At 42.6% G+C, this 22,687-nt stretch overlaps 4 long non-coding RNA genes across 6 annotated transcripts; all 4 read right to left on the bottom strand.

Moving 5' to 3' along the window:
- Positions 1 to 991: 991 nt before the first annotated feature.
- LOC115194171 (uncharacterized) lies at positions 992 to 3,610 on the bottom strand. The gene is made up of 2 exons (XR_003878309.1): positions 3,572 to 3,610; positions 992 to 3,151 (listed from the first exon to the last, which is right to left on the bottom strand). It is a non-coding gene; the product is annotated as an uncharacterized LOC115194171 (long non-coding RNA).
- A 92-nt stretch (positions 3,611 to 3,702) lies between these two features.
- On the bottom strand, positions 3,703 to 5,661 carry LOC115194172 (uncharacterized). 3 transcript variants are annotated; one of them, XR_003878312.1, is made up of 4 exons: positions 5,004 to 5,661; positions 4,562 to 4,832; positions 3,883 to 4,390; positions 3,703 to 3,741 (listed from the first exon to the last, which is right to left on the bottom strand). It is a non-coding gene; the product is annotated as an uncharacterized LOC115194172 (long non-coding RNA). The 3 variants fall into 3 exon arrangements; XR_003878310.1 differs by having other exon boundaries at positions 3,706 to 3,741; positions 3,834 to 4,390; XR_003878311.1 differs by having other exon boundaries at positions 3,706 to 3,741; positions 3,834 to 4,390; positions 4,536 to 4,832.
- Positions 5,662 to 10,171: 4,510 nt separating this feature from the next.
- Positions 10,172 to 11,192, bottom strand: LOC115194174 (uncharacterized). The gene is made up of 3 exons (XR_003878314.1): positions 11,079 to 11,192; positions 10,794 to 10,891; positions 10,172 to 10,428 (listed from the first exon to the last, which is right to left on the bottom strand). It is a non-coding gene; the product is annotated as an uncharacterized LOC115194174 (long non-coding RNA).
- A 16-nt stretch (positions 11,193 to 11,208) lies between these two features.
- On the bottom strand, positions 11,209 to 13,953 carry LOC115194173 (uncharacterized). Its single transcript, XR_003878313.1, has 5 exons — positions 13,871 to 13,953; positions 13,479 to 13,612; positions 12,960 to 13,101; positions 12,337 to 12,596; positions 11,209 to 11,351 (listed from the first exon to the last, which is right to left on the bottom strand). It is a non-coding gene; the product is annotated as an uncharacterized LOC115194173 (long non-coding RNA).
- Positions 13,954 to 22,687: the final 8,734 nt, after the last annotated feature.

Here is a 22,687-nt window from a genome sequence, read left to right on the forward strand (position 1 = left end):
AGAAGAAGTAGCAACGCCCCCACCACCACAGCCACCGCTCTGGACACAGCCTGCATCTGGAGTCTACATGATAGGGGGAGAGGATGGTATGTGAGGCAGACAGGGCAGGGACAAGATAGCTAAAGCATAGGATGCCACATAGAAGCATGTTGGTTTAGGATTGAAAGGTTTATAGGAATCACGAGAAGAACCAACAGGTCGCAGTCATCAAAACCTGTTGGCTACTCCTATATTTACAATGTATTTTGACTTTAAGAGTCAATAGATCATAATATTGTCAACTGACTTACCTGAAATAGATTGAGTTCATGTGAATCTGTTTGTTTAGGGTGGAGCGGGCCTGTAAAGTACAGAATGAGTGTTCTCATACATGAAGAGACCTACTCATGAAGAGTCATAAAATGGGACAGTGATAGTGATAAGCACCGTGAGTGACAATGTGAAGCATGGTGGTGACTCTGTGGAGGTTCGCTTGGCGCTGATGCTGTTGCTCCACTGGCTCTGTTCCGAGTGCCATAGCTTTTAGAACTAATGAGGGAATATTAGAAATACAAACAAATTACAAGATGAAATTGTGTTATTATAGGAGTTTAACATCTAAACAATGCTTTTTGATTTAGGCACTGTGATAGCAACTGTACTAAATGTTTTTGTTGTGGTTGTAATTATTGATGCATGACAACAAGTGAAGGAAATGACAGACAGGGAAGTCATATTAAAAGTGTATATACAGGTTGTAGTCTAGGCTTTAGTGTAGTAGGCTATGTAAAAGATACATGGGTAAATTGTCTGAATACTGAGAAAGGCTAGAGCCAATAGAAGTGCTTTGACAAGAAGAACCGTGACCAACATAAGGGCTATTTGAAAACCCAGTCGGTTTCTTTGGCAGCACTGTCTACCTGCAAAGACCAGCAAATAGTCACATAAATCATCCAATTTATCTCAGTACAGGATTCATCATTAATATCCACACTACAAAAAAAAACATTTATTTGGTTGAGAATTTTAATTAGATGCAGTTTCTGCTTAGCCAAACCATTATCATTGTCATGTATGGTGGAAAAATAAAGAGATTATGTTATAATACTGTTATTGCATCAAAGGGTTGTTTTATGCAATGGAATAGGGTTCTATTAGTACTCGCTTATCTGTGTCTGTGTGACCTGAGAGGAGTCTTTGAGGCTCAATGCTGACAATTGATTTCTGAATGGCTTGGTGATAAAACCTAAAAACGGCATTCCATAGCATGAGTTGGTGTTTGTGTATTATGAGGTACCAGGAAGAGATGGCTCGGGTAAGGATAATGAGGGGAACCTTGTTTTTGGGGGCCAGACCCTGGTTTCCACACAATGAAAACAGTCTTCACAGCAGATACTGTCTGCTGTGAATAATTAATATCTTTCATACAAATTCTAACCTTGTGACCCACTCCATACATCTGTTGTTTGACATGTAGAATAAGGAGGTGCATATTTGCTATAACATATATTTGTATTCTACAGATTGATTTTGTGCTGACATTCTCTGGGCTTCTTAGTGAAGTTTCCATTCCACTCATTGGAACTCTAGCTGTCTTTTCATTGTTTTTACTCATACATCGTCTCAAAAACTTCTGAGCTCTCAAGGGCTTTCAGTGTACACTCCTCCCCTTCCTCTGATTCTAAGGGACTAATTTTAAGAATGAATTATACAATTAGTTGTATAAAATCAGGTTTGTTTAAATCTACCTGTTAGAAGACTGTTGACAATTAAATTGTTCTTCAATGATATTGTATTAATTTATGTCGGCATTAGGAAATTGAAAAGGAATGAAAAAAACAACATTGTCTTTGTCCCCCAAAAAGTGTTATTATGAACTTTGGAACAAGGTGTCTTGTTATTAAGTCAATTCCATTTTGTCTTAACAGTAGTAATAAACAATTCATTGTACACAATTCAGAAAAGATAAACAATAAAAATAACTCAAACATCTTTCAGGAGGCCCATGCAACTTTTAGTTGTCCTTTCTCAATCAAGAGTCCCAAACTACTCCCCAATGTAGAACGTTGTTGACATGGGCCTCCTCGCAGAGGTAGTAGACAGGCTTTCTCACTGAAGTTGTAAACAGGGGCCTCCTCGAAGAGGTTGTCAACATGGTTCTCCTCAAGGAGGTTGTTGACAAAGGTCTCCATGTGGAGATAGAGGTCTGGGCCTCCTCACATGTAGGTGGTTAGCTTGGGCCTCCTCGTGGAGGTAGTTAGTCTGGGCCTGCTCGCAGAGATAGTTGTCACAGAGGCCCTTGGTCTTGGACCTATTTGATTCCCTGAGGGCGGTGCAGGAGGCAGGCCAGGCAGCAGCACACCTCCCAGGCCCTGTCTAGCTGCACCCCCGATCCGGGCAGGGTGCACCACCCTCAGGTAACGGAACGCCATCCCCTTGTCCATCAGACAGCAGACACGTTCGCTGCAGAGGTAGTGGTAGGGCCTGGTAGGAGGGGTTGGGTGTGTCCCCTCACTTGCGGAGGCTGGAGTGGACGTCAGAGAGGGTGTCGGCACACTCGAGAACCTAGAGCCGTTGGCTAGGTGGGGCTGGAAAGAAGTGATGTAACGCTGGCTGGGGATCTGGTGGGGAGAGGGAATGAGGGTGCTCAAGGCTTATAGGTCACAATAACAGTATAGGTGAAAAGCACAGGAAATATAAAACTCCTACCGATAACAGTTATCTCTAACAATCACGTGGTTAAGTCTGAGATTCTGAGTAGTCAAAACAATGGCTTTGTTTTGGTGGACTACAAAATACATTCTAAAACCAGCATTATCTCACGATTCTACCGACATTCTAATTATTATTTACTGATAAGAGTCAAGGTCATGCTATGGGGCAGGTACAGTATGTAATCTGATGTTACCTAGGTTTCATTCAAACTTTCTTTGTATGTTGTATTTATTTTTGGTCTCACTCTGTCTCCCACTCTCTCCACACCTCTACCTCTCTATGCCCCCCTCCTTCCACCAAGAGGTTACCCTCCCTACTCTCCCCACCGCATACTCCCTTTTCAACCCTCTCCCTGTCTCATCCGTCTCTGCAGCAGCTCCATCCAAGTGCTCCAGACGTGGGACACGGTGGACTCTGACACCCTGAAGCGGAAGGCCTGGATGATGAAGGGAGGGTTCTGGATGGGAAACAAGAGAGGGAAACGGGGTATCAAAAATAAGTGCTCAATTGATGTAACAATCAGGGTGGGGTCAAATCAGTTTTCAATTCAGGTGGTGATCTGAAATTCACTTCGTGCATTGAAAATTCCCCATTGTTTTCTATATGGACTTTATGATTCCTGAATGGAAAACTGGATTGACTTCAACCACAACAAATGTTTTTTGCCATCCTTTATAAGTGAATCTAGGTAAATAAACAAAGGGACACCTAGTGGCAGTTTTGTGCTTGAGCAGGCACACAGCAGGTTGACTATCAGCAATGTGATTCATTACAACTCTATGCCTCATTAAAGGATAAATATATGACTTATAAAGGCCAATAACATACAATATTTAAGTGCCTTTGAACAGGGTATGGTAGTAGGTGCCAGGCGCACCGGTTTGTGTCAAGAACTGCAACGCTGCTGGGTTTTTCACGCTCATCAGTTTCCCGTGTGTATCAAGAATGGCCCACCACCCAAAGGACATCCAGCCAACATGGGCCAGCATCCCTGTGAAGCGCTTTCGACACCTTGTAGACTTCATGCTCCGACAAATTGAGGCTGTTCTGAGGGCAAAAGGTGGTACAACTCAATATTAGGAAGGTGTTCCTAATGTTTGGTATACTCAGTGTATATTCAGTTAGATTTAATGACCTACGTTTTTTTTTTTGCCAAGCTGTCACCCAGTCTCTCTTCCTCTTTCATACCATTGTCCTCTCCTCCACCATCGTCCCCAGCTGTGTCCTCCCTCCCTCTCTTCAGTCAAACAGCTCTGTCCTCTCTGCCCCTTGTCAGAACCCAAAAGGCCATAGTCAACACAACACACAAAGTCAGAGGAAACAGACATACCGAGACACACATACACATAGAAACCGACACACACAAAACAGACAGCATTAAAATTAGGAAAAACCAAACAACAAAAGCCCCAGTTTATAACCGGAATAGAGCTTTGAAGTGGCCGTAGGATCCAAACACTGTATAGAACCTCAGCCAGTTGCAGGGCCCAGAGACCAAGGAGCGGATACTGAGGTGGGTGGGGGTTGAGTGAAGGTGGTGGAGGGAGGCCTGGAAGAGGAGGTGGGGCGTTTGTACTTGTCCACCTCGTCACGCAGGGCAGCCATCTCCACACGCAGGGCCCGGAGCTTCTCCTCCTGGGCCCACACCCTGGCCTCATGGCCCGCTTTTAGGGCCTGGCGCTCACACGTCCACTGCCTTTAAGTGGGGGGATGGGAGGGGGAGGAGAGGAGAGGGAGAAGAGAAAAGGAGAGAGGAGGTAGAAAATTAGAGAAATGAAGCGTGAGAACAGAGAATGATCACAGAGAGATTTGTCACGGTCTTTTGCCAGCTAGCAACTTACTCTCATTCCCTCTTCCTCCACCTCACCTCCTTCTCGTCCAGCTGCCACTCCTTGTCCTCCATGGTCTTGCGGAGGTTGTGGAGGGCCTGCTCCTGCCGGAGCTGGTCCTTAGCCATGCCCTTGACCAGGGCACCCAGCTGGGCCGGGCTGCTGGGGATGGCCAGGCGCCCGTGGTCCTGTTGGAAGCATCTCCGGGGACTGTGGTCAACATGCATTCCTGCCATCAGCTTCCCACCCAAGGCAGGATCACCAAGTCCAATTGGGGAATCTGAGGCTGGGAGGGAAGGGGGAGAGGAGCTGAAAGAAGGGAGAGAAGGTAGGAGTATATCAGGGGGAAGGGGGGATGAGAGAGAGAGAGAGAGAGAGATGACACATTACCCATGCCATTGTCTACTCCGCGTTTCTTAAAGTAAGGGTCGCGATCCAAAGTGGGTCGCGACGTAAATGGATAGTTATTTCATTAATTACCGGAATTGATTTGGCCAAGTGCAACTGCGCTGTCGGTTCAGTGCGCTCTCTGCTTATCAGCGCTCTCTGCTCAGTTTGGCAGCTGCGCGAGAGGTAGATAGATGCCGGTGTGCGTCGCGGTTTACTGGATCTTTTTTTCTGCAGTTTTCTTGAAGATCACTCCGCGACCCACACGCTGCAGCGCTGTCGTTCAAATCGCTGACTTGTCATTCCCAGTCGCCATCATGAAATGGACACATGCTAGCCACAAGTTCTGACTGAGCTCAATCGTCATGAAACGCAATTACAGTGATGACTTTTTGTCTCTTTCATACAAACTCAGAAATAACAAGGAAATAACAAGGAGTCCCCACAATGTGTTTTGTGTGGGGAAGTGCTTAGTAATGAGTCTCTCAAAACGAACAAATTAATAAAACGACACGTCCTGACCAAACATCCAGGCACAACATGACGTTAAACCCAGGGAGTTATTTCAGAACAGGGCAGAATGCTTCAGGAAACAGTGCGTCGAAAGTGAAAAATAAGTCAACTAGCAAGGCATTGTTGTCATTTTATAACAGGTGATGATGAGCAGAAATATGGGAGTACTATCTCTCATGATAGTAACGTTAGATGTGAGTTTCTCTTTCAAACAATCCCATTGCCTTGTAAAGTTACACAGCTAATAGCTAACATTTGCCAAAGCAAGCTAACTAGCTACTGATAGTGCGACCCAAAGAAACAGTACAGATGAAGATGAAAAATGATCAGGCCTACTGTACATTTTACTGTATAAATTATTGTTGAAAACAAGTCTAGGTTGGAACTGTTGCTGTTAAAATACAAGTAATACTTTTTATTCCGAACTGGAATAAACTGATTGAAGCAAGATGCTTTTTGAGGCAAACACTCACACATTTCTGGGTAGCTCATCTGCAGCAGGAAGCGGGAAATCAGTTGTTCTGATCCAGTTTGGCACCACATACTTGAGAACCCTGACCTGCAATCACCACCTTCCGGAGACACCTGAAACCCCACCTCTTTAGGGAATACCTGGGATAGGATCAAGTAATCCTTCTAACCACCCCCCCTAAAAGATTTAGATGCACTATTGTAAAGTGGTTGTTCCACTGGATATCATAAGGTGAATGCACCAATTTGTAAGTCGCTCTGGATAAGAGCGTCTGCTAAATGACTTAAATGTTAATGTTAAATGGTATGGAACGCCGTTTGGGTCTTTGCGTGTCAAAAAGATACACGTCAAATAGTGTTTTTTGACGAGCATCTTTTTGACACGCAAAGACCCAAACTGCGTTCCACACTCAAGTACAGAAACAGTCTCAATGCTGAGCATGACCTCAGTGTTGAACTGTTAAAAACAGAGCCCAGAATAGACATGCTTGTTGAAAACTTCAACCAGCCACACACCTCTCATTAGGACTGTGTGTATGTGTGTGTGTTTTCTGGTCTACATCTGTGTGATGTGATCAATCAGTTTATTCCAGTTCAGAATAAACAAATATGCATTTTAACAGCAACAGTTCCAACTTAGACTTTCTTTCAACAATAATCTATACAGTAAGATGTACAGTAGGCCTGAATTTTTTATCTGTACTGTTACTTAGGGTTGCACTATCAAAAAGCCTGTGTGTGTGTGTGTTCTGTTATTCATCTGTGTGATGTGATCAATTAATTTGTTCCAGTTCAGAATGAAATGATTTATTGTATTTTAACAGCAACAGTTCCAACCTAGACAGATATGTAAGAGTGTTTTTAATGGGGAAAAATAAACATGAATAGATATTTATGGGTATTTCATTGTTATTTGTTTTTGTCTATATTGCATTTTTTTTTTAGGCATAAGGTCAATTAAATGTACCGATATTTACGTATGGTTACATATTTTCCTAAGCTTGGGTCCCAGGAAAACACCGAATTCCTAATTTGGATCCCAGGCTGAAAAGGTTTAAGAACCCCTGGTCTACATTACTACTGTATATTGTCCAAATGGACAAATCGGTCATAATTTGTAATTACACTGTACACTTCTTCTTCGCTATCCTCCCTTCCCTCTCTTGCCTGTTTGGTCTCCAGACTTTCTTTGGTTTCTTCTTCTTTACCTGCACTCCCTTCTCCTCCTCTCCCATTCTCTTTTTCTATGAGGCGGGGCGGACACAAATATATGCACCAGAGTTTTTTTATTACCATTTGACAAACCCTATTGAACAAATTCGGTAATGAAAAAGTATTTTTAAAGCACTGCCGTCTTTTTCATACGTATTAGCCAAAAGTGTCTATTGTCTAAAGCAGGGTTTCCCAAACTGGGTCTTGGGGCCCCACCTGGGTGCACATTTAGTTTTTTGCCCTAGCACTACAGAGCTGATTCAAATAATCAAAGCTTGATTATGAGTTGTTTATTTGAATCAGCTGTGTAGTGCTTAGGCAAACACCAAGACAAACACCCAAGGGGGCCCCAGGACCGAGGTTGGGAAACCCTGCTCTAGAGGTAGAGACTAGGGGTTGATTAGGGGAGAGTGGGGTAAGTTGAGCCACCCTTGTTAATGGGAAACCATACACAAAATGTATAATTTTACGAAATATTTAGGAAGAGGTCATCATTTCATGAAGTCCGTGAAGGAAGAAACCACATGGAAAAGTCGTAAGCAAGTTAGGTAAAAATACAATGAAAATTAAAATTCGAAACCAATGTAGATAATTTCAAAGATGCACTATGCTGAAATCGCTCCACCAATTCCTAGTTACTCAAATTATAATAGTTCCCCTAACAAGCAAGTATAGTGTAGAGAATCATTGTACCATCTAAACCGCTGTGAAATATATTTTCCATAACCTAAAATATTGTATTTTCAGCTATTTGAAGCTGGTGTACCAAACCGAACGAACGGGAAGCATTGAAATAACACCATAGAACAGATCCATCGCTTCTTAAACTCTCTTTTAATGAGAACGACAGATCTATAACTCACATTTCTATGTACATTTTGTCGGGTTGCCCAAAAAGTTACATATTACAGCTTTAAGATTGTTCTATAGGTGCGTTGGGGTCTATATAAGCTTCAATATGAAGTCCTAAACATAGAATGAAAGTGCATCCTTGAGGCTGTGTGGGCTAATAGAGCCAATGGCAAGATGAGCAAATTAAAGTGTTTTCTTCCTAGGCGTAATGCAAGGCATTATCGCTGGGATATGTGTTAAAAACTGTAAAGTGTTTGTTAGGTGTTAAGCCTGTTTTAAAAGAAGCTTAAATGACATAATGACTGGCCCAAATAGTGTTTGGGAAATAAAGATAGACGTGGTTTTAAAAAGGTAGTAGTAATATTTCATTCAGTATATACATTTGTATGTCCTGCGGCTCAATTTACCCCATTCCCGGGAGCAAGCTATGTTTTCAAAACGGCAATGTTTTCATGAATTTTGAGTATATCCAGGGATACACAACTTCCTGAAAAATATGTAGATATCTTTGTTAGAAAGAATAGTATAATTCCATTAATGGAATGATGCTGAATGTTAAAAAAAGGCTCAACTTATCCCACTCTTCCCTATGGACTAGGGACTACATTGTGGTAGAAAAGTGTCTCTAGGCTATATTGTTTGTGTACTGTCTAGTGTTTAGTGTCATGGGGATGTTTTTGGATTGTATACCTACCTTCCTCCTCTGGCGGAAGTTGAAGACTGAGGGTACGGTGTGGTCCCTCAGTCTGACCATCTGGCCCGTGAGGTCAAACATGTTGTGGGTGAAGTGCTTGCTGCAGAGCAAACGTTTGGTGCTGGGGATCCACTGCTGGTCAGGACTTTGTCAGATGGGGGCAGAACACCACTGGAGCCTTCGCTCTGTGTTCCTAGGAAACCTATGGAGAAGACACAGGGGACAAGGTATAAGTGCCATGGGGTAGGGTTTGGTTTTGGTATAGGGCACAAGTATGCTATGCAATGAAGAAATTAGAAAATAACTGCGCATGCTGATTATACACTAAGGGACGGTTTCCCGGACAAAGATTAGTCCTGACCAGGACTAAAAAAGCTATTTAAATAGAGATTCTCCATTGAGAATGTTTTTTAGACTAGGAAAAGGCTTACGCTGTATCCAGGAAACTGGCTCATAATGTTTCTAGTTTTAGGAAATTCTGATGATAAAACACGTCTTTCATCATTGCTCATCCTGTAAACAAAAGACTGTCATAATTACCGGTGAAAAGATATGCTTTTGCAGGCTATAGTGGAGGACTTCTCGCAACAGGGGAGTTCAACACATCTTCAAAGAGAGATTGTTCGGAAATGTCCAATTCCATTCATTTGGAATTGATGGTATGGGATGTGGATCTTGACATAGGTCTAAAACATAATCTGACAACGGTAGCTTTTGGAGTGGAATGTCCCTTTAACTAGCTAGCTAGTAGTACTCATATCTTGCTTCAATTCTGAGGTCAACAAGATAACTCATTAGATAGCCTTGGTTTTCACAGATATGAGAAGCCATTTAGCTCCCTAGCTATCTAGTTACTTTGAACAACTGCTGTGCTTCGTGGTTGGTTTCAGAGAATGGAAATGTTGGACAGCCACAGGCATCGTCTCTGCTCACTAAGCACTTAGTTTTCACTTGTGTTTTTTAACTACTGGAATGGAGCAAAATGCTACATTGCTACATTTCCGGTTAGTGCACCAATTAATTACACGTTTGGGGCATTGCATCGTGCAATACAGTAGTTATCGATTGCTATTTGCTACAAATAGTCCAATAGTTATCCACTACCCCACGTAACATGGCCGACCAAGTTGTAAAGAAAAAAAGAAACAGTATAGCGTTCAAACAAGCAAAAATGTTTGAATCGAAAAACCAATAATCTTCAACATCAGGTGCCTTCTTGATTGAGATGCACAGAGACTTACTAGAAAATACTTGATTACATAATGTAGTTTTATTCACACCACAGTCAGATGAAGTACATTTTCATTGATTCATTTGACAATTGGTAAGAGACAATATGTTACTAAAATGTATTTCCAAAAGAAAAACATGACATCTTGAAAACAAGCAAGACAAGGATAGCTAAGACAAGGAATTCAACACACATACAGTGAGGTCCCAAAGTATTGGGACAGTCGTTTTTTTGTTTTGGCTCTGTAATCCAGCACTTTGGATTTGAAATGATACAGTGACCTTGAGGTTAAAGTGCAGACTGTCATCTTTCATTTGAGTGTATTTTCATTTATATCGGGTGAACCGTTCAGAAATTACAGCACTTTTTGTATATAGTACCCCCATTTTAGGGTACCAAAAGTGTTGCGACAAATTCACTTAAATGTGTATTAAAGTAGTAGTATTTGGTCAAGCTTGTGTGAGATATTATGCCTCTGTCCAGTCCAGTTCCCAGAACACAATATCTATCTTCTTGTAGAACTCCTTGCGGAAATGCTCATGCAACTGTAATAGAAATATGGACAGACTCAGTTTTGTATTCAGTGTGTTATAGGAAAACATTCCATTTGATTTACTCTGTATAGTCTTTGTATTGTGTATGTGATGGGGAAAACATGACACTGAACTTCGGTAACTTTTTTTCTATTTACTCTAACTAGCATCCCTGTTGCTGATTATAATTTTTTTTAAATCAAAGATTGTTCTTGCAATGATCCTGATACAGTATGCGGTTGTCCCACCAATTCATTGTAAGTGGCTCTGGATAGGAGAGTCTGCTAAAAAATGACTACATTGTACATACGTAATGCGATTAAAAGGTGTGGTGATGAATGCCATGTGATTGGAGGATTTGATGATGATGACCTCACCTTTGACATGACCTCTGTCCGTGTGCGGATGTCCTCACAGTAGAGGGGTTCGCTGGAGGAACACTTCATGGTAATAGTCAGAACCCTCTCCTTAGCAACTGGCAGAGACAGACAGGCAGGCAGGAAGAGAGACAGAGAGAGAGGAGAGAAAGGGCAATATAGAGATGTAAGGGAGTGATGATTAGCAAAAAAAAAAGACAAACATAGTCACTATTATTATTACATTTGTAAACAAGATATTGTTTCAGAAAAATGTAAATATGTCTGACATGGTAAATAATTTACTTGTCATCTGTGATACTATGACCGGACTGCTTTCCTGGGTTCCCGCCTTCACTCGTACTTCGAAGTCGTAGTTGGTCCCAGCATACAACCCATTAAATATATAGGTGGTGGCATTCTTCACAGTCTCATTCTTTGTCAAATTCCAGAATTCAGTGGTGTATTTGACCAGGTACGTCAGTTCTACGCCTTGGGATCCCTTGGGGGCTCCCCATGACAGGGTGACATGACTCTCACTGAAGGAGTCGATTATGGCTGGTTCCGGTGGGACAGGAACTATGTGCACATGGGTGAGAAAAATATTGACTAGACGTCAACATTAAAAAGTCAAAATTTCTATCCCCTTGGCTTTTTTATTCTACCAGTATATACACTTAGGTCCTGGATAGGAGCGTCTGCTAACAAGGGCCCCCAAGGCCAGTGGAAGCAAAATATCTCCATAACATCAGAGATCCACTACCACATTTTAAAACAGGAATGGGGTTCTTTTCTGCACATGCATCTTTCTTTCGACGCAAAACCCACTACTGTGTGCATGGTCGAGGGAACTCTATTTTCATGTCATCTGACCATAGCACCAGTTCCAATCCAAGTGCCAATGGCATTTAACAAACTCCAAGCGTTTACATTTGTTGGATGACATGAAAATAGAGCTCTTTGGCCAGGCACACCAGTGGTTGGTTTCGCGATGAAAGATGAATATGCAGAAGAAGAAAAAACATTCCTACTGTAATGTGGTGGTGGATCTTTGATGTTATGGGGCTATTTTGCTTCCACTGGTCCTAAGGGCCTTGTTAAGTTCAATGGCATGAACTTTACCCAGTCCTAGGATATTTTAGCCAAAAATTTGGTTGCCTCTGCCAGGAGACTGAAACCTGGCCTCGGGTGGTTCTTCCAGCAAGACAATAACCCCATACACACATTAAAATCCACAAAGAAATTGTTAATTGACCACAAAATCAACATTTTGCAATGACCATCTCAGTCTCCGGACTTGAACCCCATTGAAAAAAGATGAGGTATTGAAAACAGGTGGCAATAATTTTGACCCCCATCTTTTAAAGAAAAAATATATATTACTTGTAAAGCAAAAAATAGTTTGAAATAATATAATTTCCCCAAAATGTTGAGCATACATTATAGCTCAGTATTTGTACAGTATTTTTTGCTCATCTTTATCAACGGTGCCAATCATTTTGGACCTGACTGTGTTCATCTATTCAAAGCGAGAGAGCGAAAGGGAGTTAAACTAATAACTCACGAGTGAAAACTGTTTTGTTCCTTGGTTGGCTCTTGAGATACCCATTCAGAGTGGTGACTGTCACTATATTCGGCTCCTGCCTTCAGTCCCGTGAAGGAGAGAGGACTGGCGTTTTGCTCCTTTTTTTTCGACATCCTGTTCCAAGGCGGTTAGATTGAGCTGAACGCTGAAAGTCTCGTAGTTGCCCTCAGGAGCTGTCCAGGTCACACTGATGGTGTGCGCAGCAGGGACCAACTCTAAGTCAGTAACGTCACCTGGACCTATGGGGGTGAGAGGGAAGAGGGGAGGGGGAGGTAGAGATTAATGTGAGACAAGGGAAAATACATTACAGTAACAAATTGAGTGCATAATAATGGTAGCAAGAAAGTATTAGGCTATTCCTACGATAATATACAGTTATTATACATCATTCACAAAGATACTATCCAACATACCAATCAAGCAACCCATCAACAAATCAACCATTCAAACATCCAATCAATCAACTAATGCCTCATTATTCTGGGTAACATTTCCCCTTGATACAGATCTAGGATCAGCTGCCCCTCCCCAAATCCTAACCTCAACCATTAGTTGTCTAGGGGCAACTTCTCCCAACACCATTATCATCTGTTCAAACTCACTGGTGAAGGCCATCACGGTGCTGGGCTCTCCTTTCACAAATGCGTCGGGCACCAGTGCTACCACGCTCAGCCAGAGCTTGGCGCCTGCCGACAGGTTCATCACCCTAAGACTTGTATCTTTCAGGTTTTGTTGATCAGCGTCCTATAAATAAACAAGCAATGGCCTTGCGTCAATACTGTTCACACGCACTCTTGTCTTGTAGATCAGAGACTGTTTCTGTTCCATATAGCTGGAGAATGGAGTGTGTTCTATTCATTACATTTCTATGTGAATTCCCAGGTCATTTTCAATGCATTTGGTGGTTTCAAGACAACTGGGAACTTGGAAAAATAAATAATTCCAGTTGTTTTGAAAGTGGCAATTTCCTGATTGTTCCCATGATCCCACAGGGGGAAAAAACATCTGGGTCTTTTGATTTATAAAAACATTAGCAGTAAATAGTCAAATGGCATGTGTTTGGTTTGAACTATGATAGCCTACATACAGTACTTGTTACTGTTCTATGGTAGCCTACAAACTTGTTAATGACGTTTTCTTCATGCAAGACGTCCACTCTAAACCCAGAGATATTCCCTGCAGGTTGCTCCCATTGGAGGTAGACAGAGTCAGTAGTAGGAACAGACACCTTTTAAGTTTGACACCTTTCCTGGCTCTGAAGGGGAAAAAAAGAGATCAGTGTGTGTGTAAATTGCACTGGTAATGTACAAATATGAATCTATGAAACTGATTTGGGGTCAGTTGCATCCTAACCTTTAAATTATAATTACATGTCGGATTCACTTTCTCAATGGAATGAAATTGATGTGGCAAGTCTTATTTACTGTTTCCCCTATAGAAACTTTCCTCTAGGAAAACCAGTCAAACATTTGCAAAGGAAAAACAACAAACAAACATCAGTGTTCTAACTTACTGGTGTAGGAGGAGATGTTCAGTGGGTCTCCCTCGATGGACTCGTCCTCCACTTTGGCGTTGACCTGAAATGTGTAGTACCCCCCCCCCCCACCCGGTATCAGGCCTTTGACCACGGCGCTCTCTGTGTGTGTGGTCATTTTCAGATAAGGTTGACCCCTCACCTGAATGTAGTAGAAGTCACGGTTGCCCTCATTAGCGGACCAGGACAGGGCGATGTTTGTTTCTGAGACCTTAGTGACGTTGAGGCTTTTGATCACATCAGGCTCTGAGAGAGAATGAATGATCAGTAGTCAGCATAATCATCATCTTCACTGATATCGATGTCTTAACATTGTTATACCATTATAATAACCATCTACGCATATAGTGCCATTAGAAAGTATTCATACCCCTAGACTTAATCCACATTTTGTTGTTACAGCCGGAACTCAAAATGTACTAAATGGATTTTTCTCACCCATCTACACAGAAGGCCCTATAATGACAAAGTGAAAACATGTTTTTAGAAATGTTAGCAAATGTATTGAAAATTAAATACAGACATCTAATTTACATTAGTATACACAATACTTTGCTATGAGTCTACAAATTGAGTTTAGAAGTATCCAATTTCCTTTGATTATACTCGAGATATCACTACAACTTTATTGGAGTCCACCTGTGGCCAGTTCAAATGCTTGGACATGATTTAGAAAGTAACACCTGTCTACAGGTGTTGGCCAGTTTATTAGGTACACCACCCAGTTCACAAAAATGAATCGCTCCTACAGACAGTGAGTCGTGTGGCCGTGGCTTGCTATATAAAGCAGGCAGACAGGCATCGAGGCGTTCGATTGAATGTTAGAATGGGCAAAACAAGTGCCCTAAGCGACTTTGAGCGCGATATGATCTTCAGTGCCAGGCACCCCGGATCTAGTATCTCAGAAAAGGCCACCCTCCTGGGCTTTTCACGCAAGACATTGTCTAAGGTTTACCGAGAATGGTGCGACAAAGAAAAAACATCCAGTCAGCGGCAGTCCTATGGGGGCAAACCGCTTGTTGATGAGAGGTCGAAGGAGAATGGCGAGAATCATGCAAGCTAACAGGCGGGCCACAAACAGACAAATAACAGCTCAGTACAACAGTGGTGTGGCGAATGGCATCTCGGAACGCACAACTCATCTATCCTTGTCACGGGTGGCCTATTGCAGCAGACGACCACACCGGGTTCCACTCCTATCAGCTAAAAACAAGAAGAAGTGGCTCCAGTGGGAACGCGATCACCAACACTGGACAATTGAAGAGTGAAAAATATTGCCTGGTGCGACGAATCCCAGTTCCTGTTACGTCATGCTGATGGCAGACTCAGGATTTGGCGTAAGCAGCATGAGTCCATGGACCCATCCTGCCTGGTGTCAAAGGTACAGTCTGGTGGCAGTGGTGTACTGGTGTGGGGAGTGTTTTTCTGGGACAGGTTAGGTCCCTTGATACAAACGATTGTATCAAGAGCAACGATTGAACGCCACAGTGTATCTGAACATTGTTGCTGACCAAACCCAATAGAGGATCTTTGAGATGAGGTGGACTGTTCGCAGAATGTACCGCCGTCCAACCTGCAGCAACTGCGGGATGCCACTGTGTCAGCATGGACCAACATCCCTGTGGAACATTTCTGACTCCTTGTAGAATCCATGCCCTAAAGAATTCAGGTTGTTCTGGAAGCCAAGTGGGGGAACGACCCGGTACTAGATGGGTGTGCCTCATAAACTCGCCGGTGAGTGTATATAAGGTCCCACAGTTGACAGTGCATGTCAGAGCATTAACTATACCATGAAGTCCAAGGAACTCAGAGAAAGAATTGTGATGAGGCATATACAGTGCATTCAGAAAGTATTTAGACCCCTTCCATTTTTCCACATTTTGTTACGTTGCAGCCTTATTCTAAAATGGATTAAATAAATAAAATATCATCATCAATCTACACACAACAAACACCCCATAATGACAAAGGGCCTTGGTCAGGGAGGTGACCAAGAACCCGATGGTCAGTCTTACAGAGCTCTAACATTCTTCTGTGGAGATGGGAGAACCTTCCAGGAGGACAAACATCTCTGCAGCACTCCACCTATCAGGCCTTTATGGCAGAATGGCCAGATGGAAGCCACTCCTCAGTAAAAGGCACATGACAGCCCACTTGGAGTTTGCCAAAAGGTACCAAAAGAACGGTCAGACCATGAGAAATATGATTCTCTGGTCTGATGAAACCAAGATTGAACTCTTTGGCCTGAATGCCTAGCATCACGTCTGGTGGAAACCTGGCTCCATCCCTACGGTGAAGCCTGGTGGTGGCAGCACCATGCTGTGGGGATGTTTTTCTGCAACAGGGACTGGGAGACTAGTCAGGATTGAGGCAAAGATTAACGGAGCGAAGTACAGAGATCCTTGATGAAAACCTGCTCCAGAGCGCTCAGGACCTCAGACTGGATCGAAGGCTCACCTTCCAACTGGACAACACCCCTAAGCACACAGCCAAGACAACGCAGGAGTGGCTTCGGGACAAGTCTATGAATGTCCTTGAGTGGCCTAGCCTGAGCCTGGACTTGAACCCGATCGAACATCTCTGGAGAGACCTGAAAATAGTGCAGCAACGCTCCCCATCCAACCTGACAGAGCTTGAGAGGATCTGCAGAGAAGAATGGGAGAAACTCCCCAAATACAGGTGTGCCAAGCTTGTAGCGTCACACCCAAGAAGACTCGAGGCTGTAATCGCTGCTAAAGGAGATTCAACAAAGTACTGAGTAAAGGATGCGAATACTTATGTAAATGTGATCAGTTTATTTATAAAAAACAAAAAAATGTTTTGCTTTGTCATTATGGGGTATTGTATGTAGATTGATGAGGGGAAAAAACAATAAGGATGTAACGTAACATAATTTGGAAAAAGTCAAGGTGTCCGAATGCACTGTATCTGGGGAAGAGCATAAAACTATTTCTAGAGTATTGAAAGTTTCCAAGAGCACGTGGTCTCCATCATTGGGAAATTGAAAAAATATGGAAGTACCCAGACTCTGCCTAGAGCTGGCCGTCCAACCAAATTGAGCAACCGGGCAAAAAAGACCTTGGTCATGGAGGTGACCAAGAACCCAATGACCACTCTGACAGGACTACAGAGTTCCTTGGCTGAGATGGGAGACCCTGCCAGAAGGACAACAGTCTCTACAGTACTTCACCAATCTGGGCTTTATGGTTGGGTGGCAAGAACAGAAGCTACTCCTTAGATCAGAGGTGGGCAGTTCCAGTCCTCGAGGGCCTGATTGTTGTCACAGTTTTGCCCCAACCCCAGCTAACACACCTGACTCCAATAATCACCAAATCATGATCTTCAGTTCAGAGTGCAATTTGATTAATCAGCTGTGTTTGCTAGGGATGGAGAAAAAGTGTGACACCAATCAGGTCCTCGAGGACTGGAGTTGCCCACCCCTGCCTTAGATAAAGGCACATGACAGCATGCATGGAGTTTGCAAAAACACACCTGCTTCAGAGTGCAAACAACCCTAGGCTGGGGCAACGATTTACATTCCAACAGGGCAATGACTCCAAGCATACAGCCAAATCAATGTGGGAATGGCTCCAGAACAAGAATGTGAAAGTCCTTGAGTGGCCCAGCCAATGCCCAGACTTGAATCCCATTGAAAATCTGTGGAAAGACTTGAAGATTGCTGTTCACCGCCACTCCCCATCTAAGATCTTGAGAAAATCTACAAGGAAGAATGGGAGAAAATCCCCAAATCCAGATGTGCAAAGCTGATACAGACCAAGACTGGTCAATGCTGTAATCGCTGCCAAAGGTGCTTCTACAAACTATTTGCTCAGGGGTGTTAATACTTATGTAAATAAGATATTTCTGTATTTCATTTTCAATAAATGTGCAAAAATGTCTAAAAACATGTTTTCACTTTGTCGTTATGGGGTATTGTGTGTAGATGGATTAAATATATCTTTTTCTCAACCATTTAGAATTCAGGCTGTATGTAACACAACAAAATGTGAAATTAGTCAAGGGGTATGAATACTTTCTGAAGGCACAGTACATGTAATTTCTATCTATCTAGCATCTACACTACTACAAGTTTTAGTAGTAGTTGTACAGTACCAGTAGTATCAGTAATAGTGGTTGTAGCAGTAACAGCAGTTGTAGTGGCCCTATTCAACAGTGACATTTGATACTAGTGCTATTCCCCATACTCACTGGTGTAGAAGGAGACGTTCTGTGGGTTGAGGTCCCTTCCACACTTAATCGGGAACACCTGGACTTTGTACTGGGTGCCGGCGGTGAGGTTGGAAAGGTCGTAGGTCAAGTAAGTCCGGTTGAAGTTGCTGTGGTTTAGGGTCAGGTTGTAGTCAGAGGAGTTGACCTCCACCCTGTAGCCGCTGATGTCACCAGGCCCGCGGGTCCAGTGCAGAGTCCCGTTGTGTAGGGTCTTGTTGGTCATGGTGGCGTTCCCGTAGAAACGGTCTACATACACAGGTGAGATGCAGTTGTTGATCGGGTGGGTTGGGTGAGGGGGTAAGAGAAGGTGACAAAGACGGGGAAAAGGGTGCGAGTCAAATAGAAAACATATCAATATGATTACCAGTAAGTATTACACCCCCCAACATCAGCATCTCAATCTACTTCCCAGAAAGCCAACATAACACTAAATTCAAAAAATTTTAAGAAGAAAACTAAATAAATTACCCCCCCCCCCACCTTCATAGCAGATATAGGGGGTAGGCTTTGAGCAGATTTAATCAAACCAAAGTCCAAAACTGTATAGGGCTATGCACGAGTTCTCATCTGTGTCAGTCCCACTGGTCCCATTGATGCCACCAGTAACTCCCGTAAAGACTGTTGGTCCCATAGTCATGTCAGATGTCATTGTTGTCATCTCTGTTGCCATTGTTGTCCTCTCTGTTGGTTTCATCTTTGCCATGGCTTCCATCGTTGATAACGTTGTCATGTTTTCATCCTCTGGGAAAGGGTAATCTGTATCATTACCGTAGCCAGTATCATTGTAGCTACCGGTAGCAGTAGTTGCCGGGATAACATTGGTAGGCTTGCTCTCATTGGTGCAACAACACCCACATTCATTGGGGAGGCTGGAGCAGTAGTTAATGACGTTCATCAAATGGTCCTTGGGCTTGGAGAGTACGGGGCGGCCAGGGTACCAGTTCTGGAAGGTGATGGGGTCTCCGTTGGACCAGCGGGACCAGGGGTAGGAGTCATTGCCGAGGGTCTTGCGGAGGCCGATCCAGTAACTAGAGTTTAGGTTCTGGACGAGTTGCAGGATGTTGTCCGGGGTGAGACTCACCAGTTCTTTATAGCACACCTAACATGACAAAGTTATTATGAGTTATATCAGGGGTGGCTATTACTGGGTCCTGGAGGGCCAGAACAGGTGCAGGCTTTTGTTCCAGTCCAGCACTAATATTTGATATCATCATCTAATCATTGTCCTCAACCTAGTCACTGGTTTAACCAGGCGTTTTAAAGCTAGGTTGGAGAAAAACCTGCACATACTTAGGGAGCCCCCAGGACCAGAAAAGGCCACTGCTGTTTTATAATTGTTATATTCCAACAGGTCTGTGTGTCCAGGAAAAGTGTCTCCTGGGGAAAAAAACTCTCTCTCTATTAGAGGTTGACCGAGGCATGGCCGATTTCAAGTTTTCGTAATCGGCCTTTTTGGACGCCGATTATGGCCGATTACATTGCAATCCACGAGGAAACTGCATGGCAGGCTGACCACCTGTTACGCGAGTGCAGCATCAAAAGGACCTTGTGGCTGCAAGGAGCCAAGGTAAGTTGCTAGCTATCATTAAACTTATCTTATAAAAAACAATCAAATCTTCACATAATCACTAGTTAACTACACATGGTTGATGATATTACTAGGTTAACTAGCTTGTCCTGTGTTGCATATAATCAATGCAGTGCCTGTTAATTTGTCATCGAATCACAGCCTACTTCAACTTCGCCAAACGGGTGATGATTTAACAAAAGTGCATTCGTGAAAAAAGCACAATCGTTGCACAAATGTACCTAACCATTAACATCAATGCCTTTCTTAAAATCAATACACAGAAGTATATATTTTTAAACCTGCATATTTAGTTAAAAGAAATTCATGTTAGCAGGCAATATAAACTAGGGAAATTGTGTCAGTTCTCTTGCGTTCAGTGCAAGCAGAGTCGGTATATGCAACAGTTTGGGCCGCCTGGCTCATTGCGAACGGTGTGAAGACTGTAATTAATTTGCCAGAATTATACATAATTATGACAAAAACTGAAGGTTGTGCAATGTAACAGCAATATTTAGACTTAGGGTTGCCACCCGTTCGATAAAATACAGAACGGTTCCATATTTCACTGGAAGAATAAACGTTTTGTTTTCGAAATGATAGTTTACGGATTTGACCATATTAATGAACAAAGGCTCGTATTTCTGTGTTTATTGTACTGAAGTCTGATTTAATATTTGATAGAGCAGTCTGACTGAGCGGTGGTAGGGAGCAGCAGGCTCGTAAGCATTCATTTAAACAGCACTTTACTGCGTTTGCCAGCAGCTCTTAGCAATGCTTGAAGCACAGCGCTGTTTGACTTCAAGCCTATCAACTCCCGAGATTAGGCTGGCAATACAAAAGTGCCTATGAGAACCTCCAATAGTCAAAGGTATATGAAATACAAATGGTATAGAGAAATAGTCGACACATCATAATTCATATAACTACAACCTAAAACTTCTTAACTGGGAATATTGAACCACCAGCTTTCATATGTTCTCATGTTCTGAGCAAGGAACTTAAACGTTAGCTTTTTTACATTGTCATTATTACAAATATATATATAAAATCGGTATCTGCTTTTTTTGGTCCTCCAATAATCGGTATCGGCGGTGAAAAATCATAATCGGTCGACCTCTACTCTCTATATCTTTGTGTTCTACCTGGCAGTGGAGTCTGGCCTGTTCCCAGGTGGATGAGTTGGACTGGAGGAAGTACTGCCGCTCTGCTAAGAGAGAACTCAAGATCATATTCAGCTAACATTCATAATCAGCTGACAGGCATTGTCCTCTTCAGTGTGCTGATCAATGACCCTATTCAGCCAACTTAATGATGTATGGTTGAAACATGATAAAATGTTATTTATTTATTTTAGCTCCTATCATTCAGGCTTGTATTCATAAAACATCTCAAAATAGGAGTGCTGATCGAGGATCATTTTTGCCTTTTAGATCATAGACGCTTTATGAATACGGGTTATTGATTAGAAAGGTTAGTAAACTGACGCCACCGGTAGTGCACCATTGGATTTGTTTTATTTATGGGATGTCTTTACGTGATATTTTCATCTGACGGATAGCTTCTCAAGGAAGTTTTGGATACATTATTCCCAAACAGAATATCCCTTATAAATGTCACTTGAAATTTTGAAATAGAAAATAATTAAGCAATTCTCTCATTCTTGCATCATTCATACAATATTTGTTTCATAGATAGTACTCTTATCTACAATTGACTTACTGCTTGTTTCTTTACACCCTACAAGGTTCACCTTTAAAACATTTGTCAAAAGCAGTACTTGATCTCACCCCATAATAACAGATGTTGAATCCTGTCCATTCTTCAACTGATGGGATTCAGACTTCTTCGTTCTGGGTACCTATTTGGATATTCACACTTGAATACATTTAATCAGACAAGTAGCTGTTGAAATCCACAAAATGTATCCAACATAAACAGATTTAAATCAGTATCACAAACCCTATCAAGAGGAACAAAATCAAACCAACTGCGGGCGCAGCGTTTGATCTACTGAAATGTGGAGGCACCTTCTTCCTCACTCCTCCCTCTTTCTGAACATAAATTCACCTATTGTGATGGTTAGGTCATTTAAGGGAAATGGGAATTTGAATATGGGTACACAGACTGCATTCAGAATGGGAGGGTGGAGGGAGAAGACTCACAGGGAGTATTATCGAAAACATATGAAGAGCTCAAGAGAAACAAATTACATGGGTTTAGGGCCAGGAGTTTTTCCGAGACCTAACCTGGAAAAACGTGCCCTAGTTATTGTCTATGGCTATAACTGGTCAGGTTAAACTACTGTCCCAACATGGGATGTAATCATTAGTCCAAACAAGTTGCGAAACAGAACATTTGCAAATAAAACAAGTTTCTATTGAATAAATTCAAGTAGGTCCCTCCGCGTTCCGTTAAATAAACGTTTTTACAACAGAATCGGCGTAATGAATACGCCTATAATCGTGTCACAACAAGCTATGGTGCCATCACCACAGCTTCTCTCGAATCAACAACCACTCCAATACAGATGTCAATCATCTAGATCAGTCTTATTGCTGGTCCAGCACATTTTTTCCGCACTAGAACTTCACACCCAATTACACTAATCAAAGGTCCAATTAGTGGAATCAGGTGTGTAGAGCAACAGGCAAAAAATAATTTGCACACCTTTGGGTACCAAAGACCAGGATTAAGAAAAACTGATCTAGATAGAATACCGGTGAAAACTACACTCGGTTGCCAGTTTATTTGGTACACCACCCCATTCACAAAAGTGGTTCGCTCCTACAGGCAGTGAGTCACATAGTCGTGACTTGCTATATGAAGTAGACAGACAGGCATACAGTTAGTGTTTGATTGAACGTTAGAATGGGCAAAACGAGTGACCTAAGCGACTTTGAGCGTGGTATGATCGTCGGTGCCTGGTGTGCCGGTTGTAGTATCTCAGAAACAGCCGGCCTCCTGGGCTTTTCACGAACGACAGCGTCTAGGGTTTA

This window comes from Salmo trutta, chromosome 5 (genome assembly GCF_901001165.1).
Source record: "Salmo trutta chromosome 5, fSalTru1.1, whole genome shotgun sequence".
Taxonomy (NCBI): Eukaryota; Metazoa; Chordata; class Actinopteri; order Salmoniformes; family Salmonidae; genus Salmo; species Salmo trutta.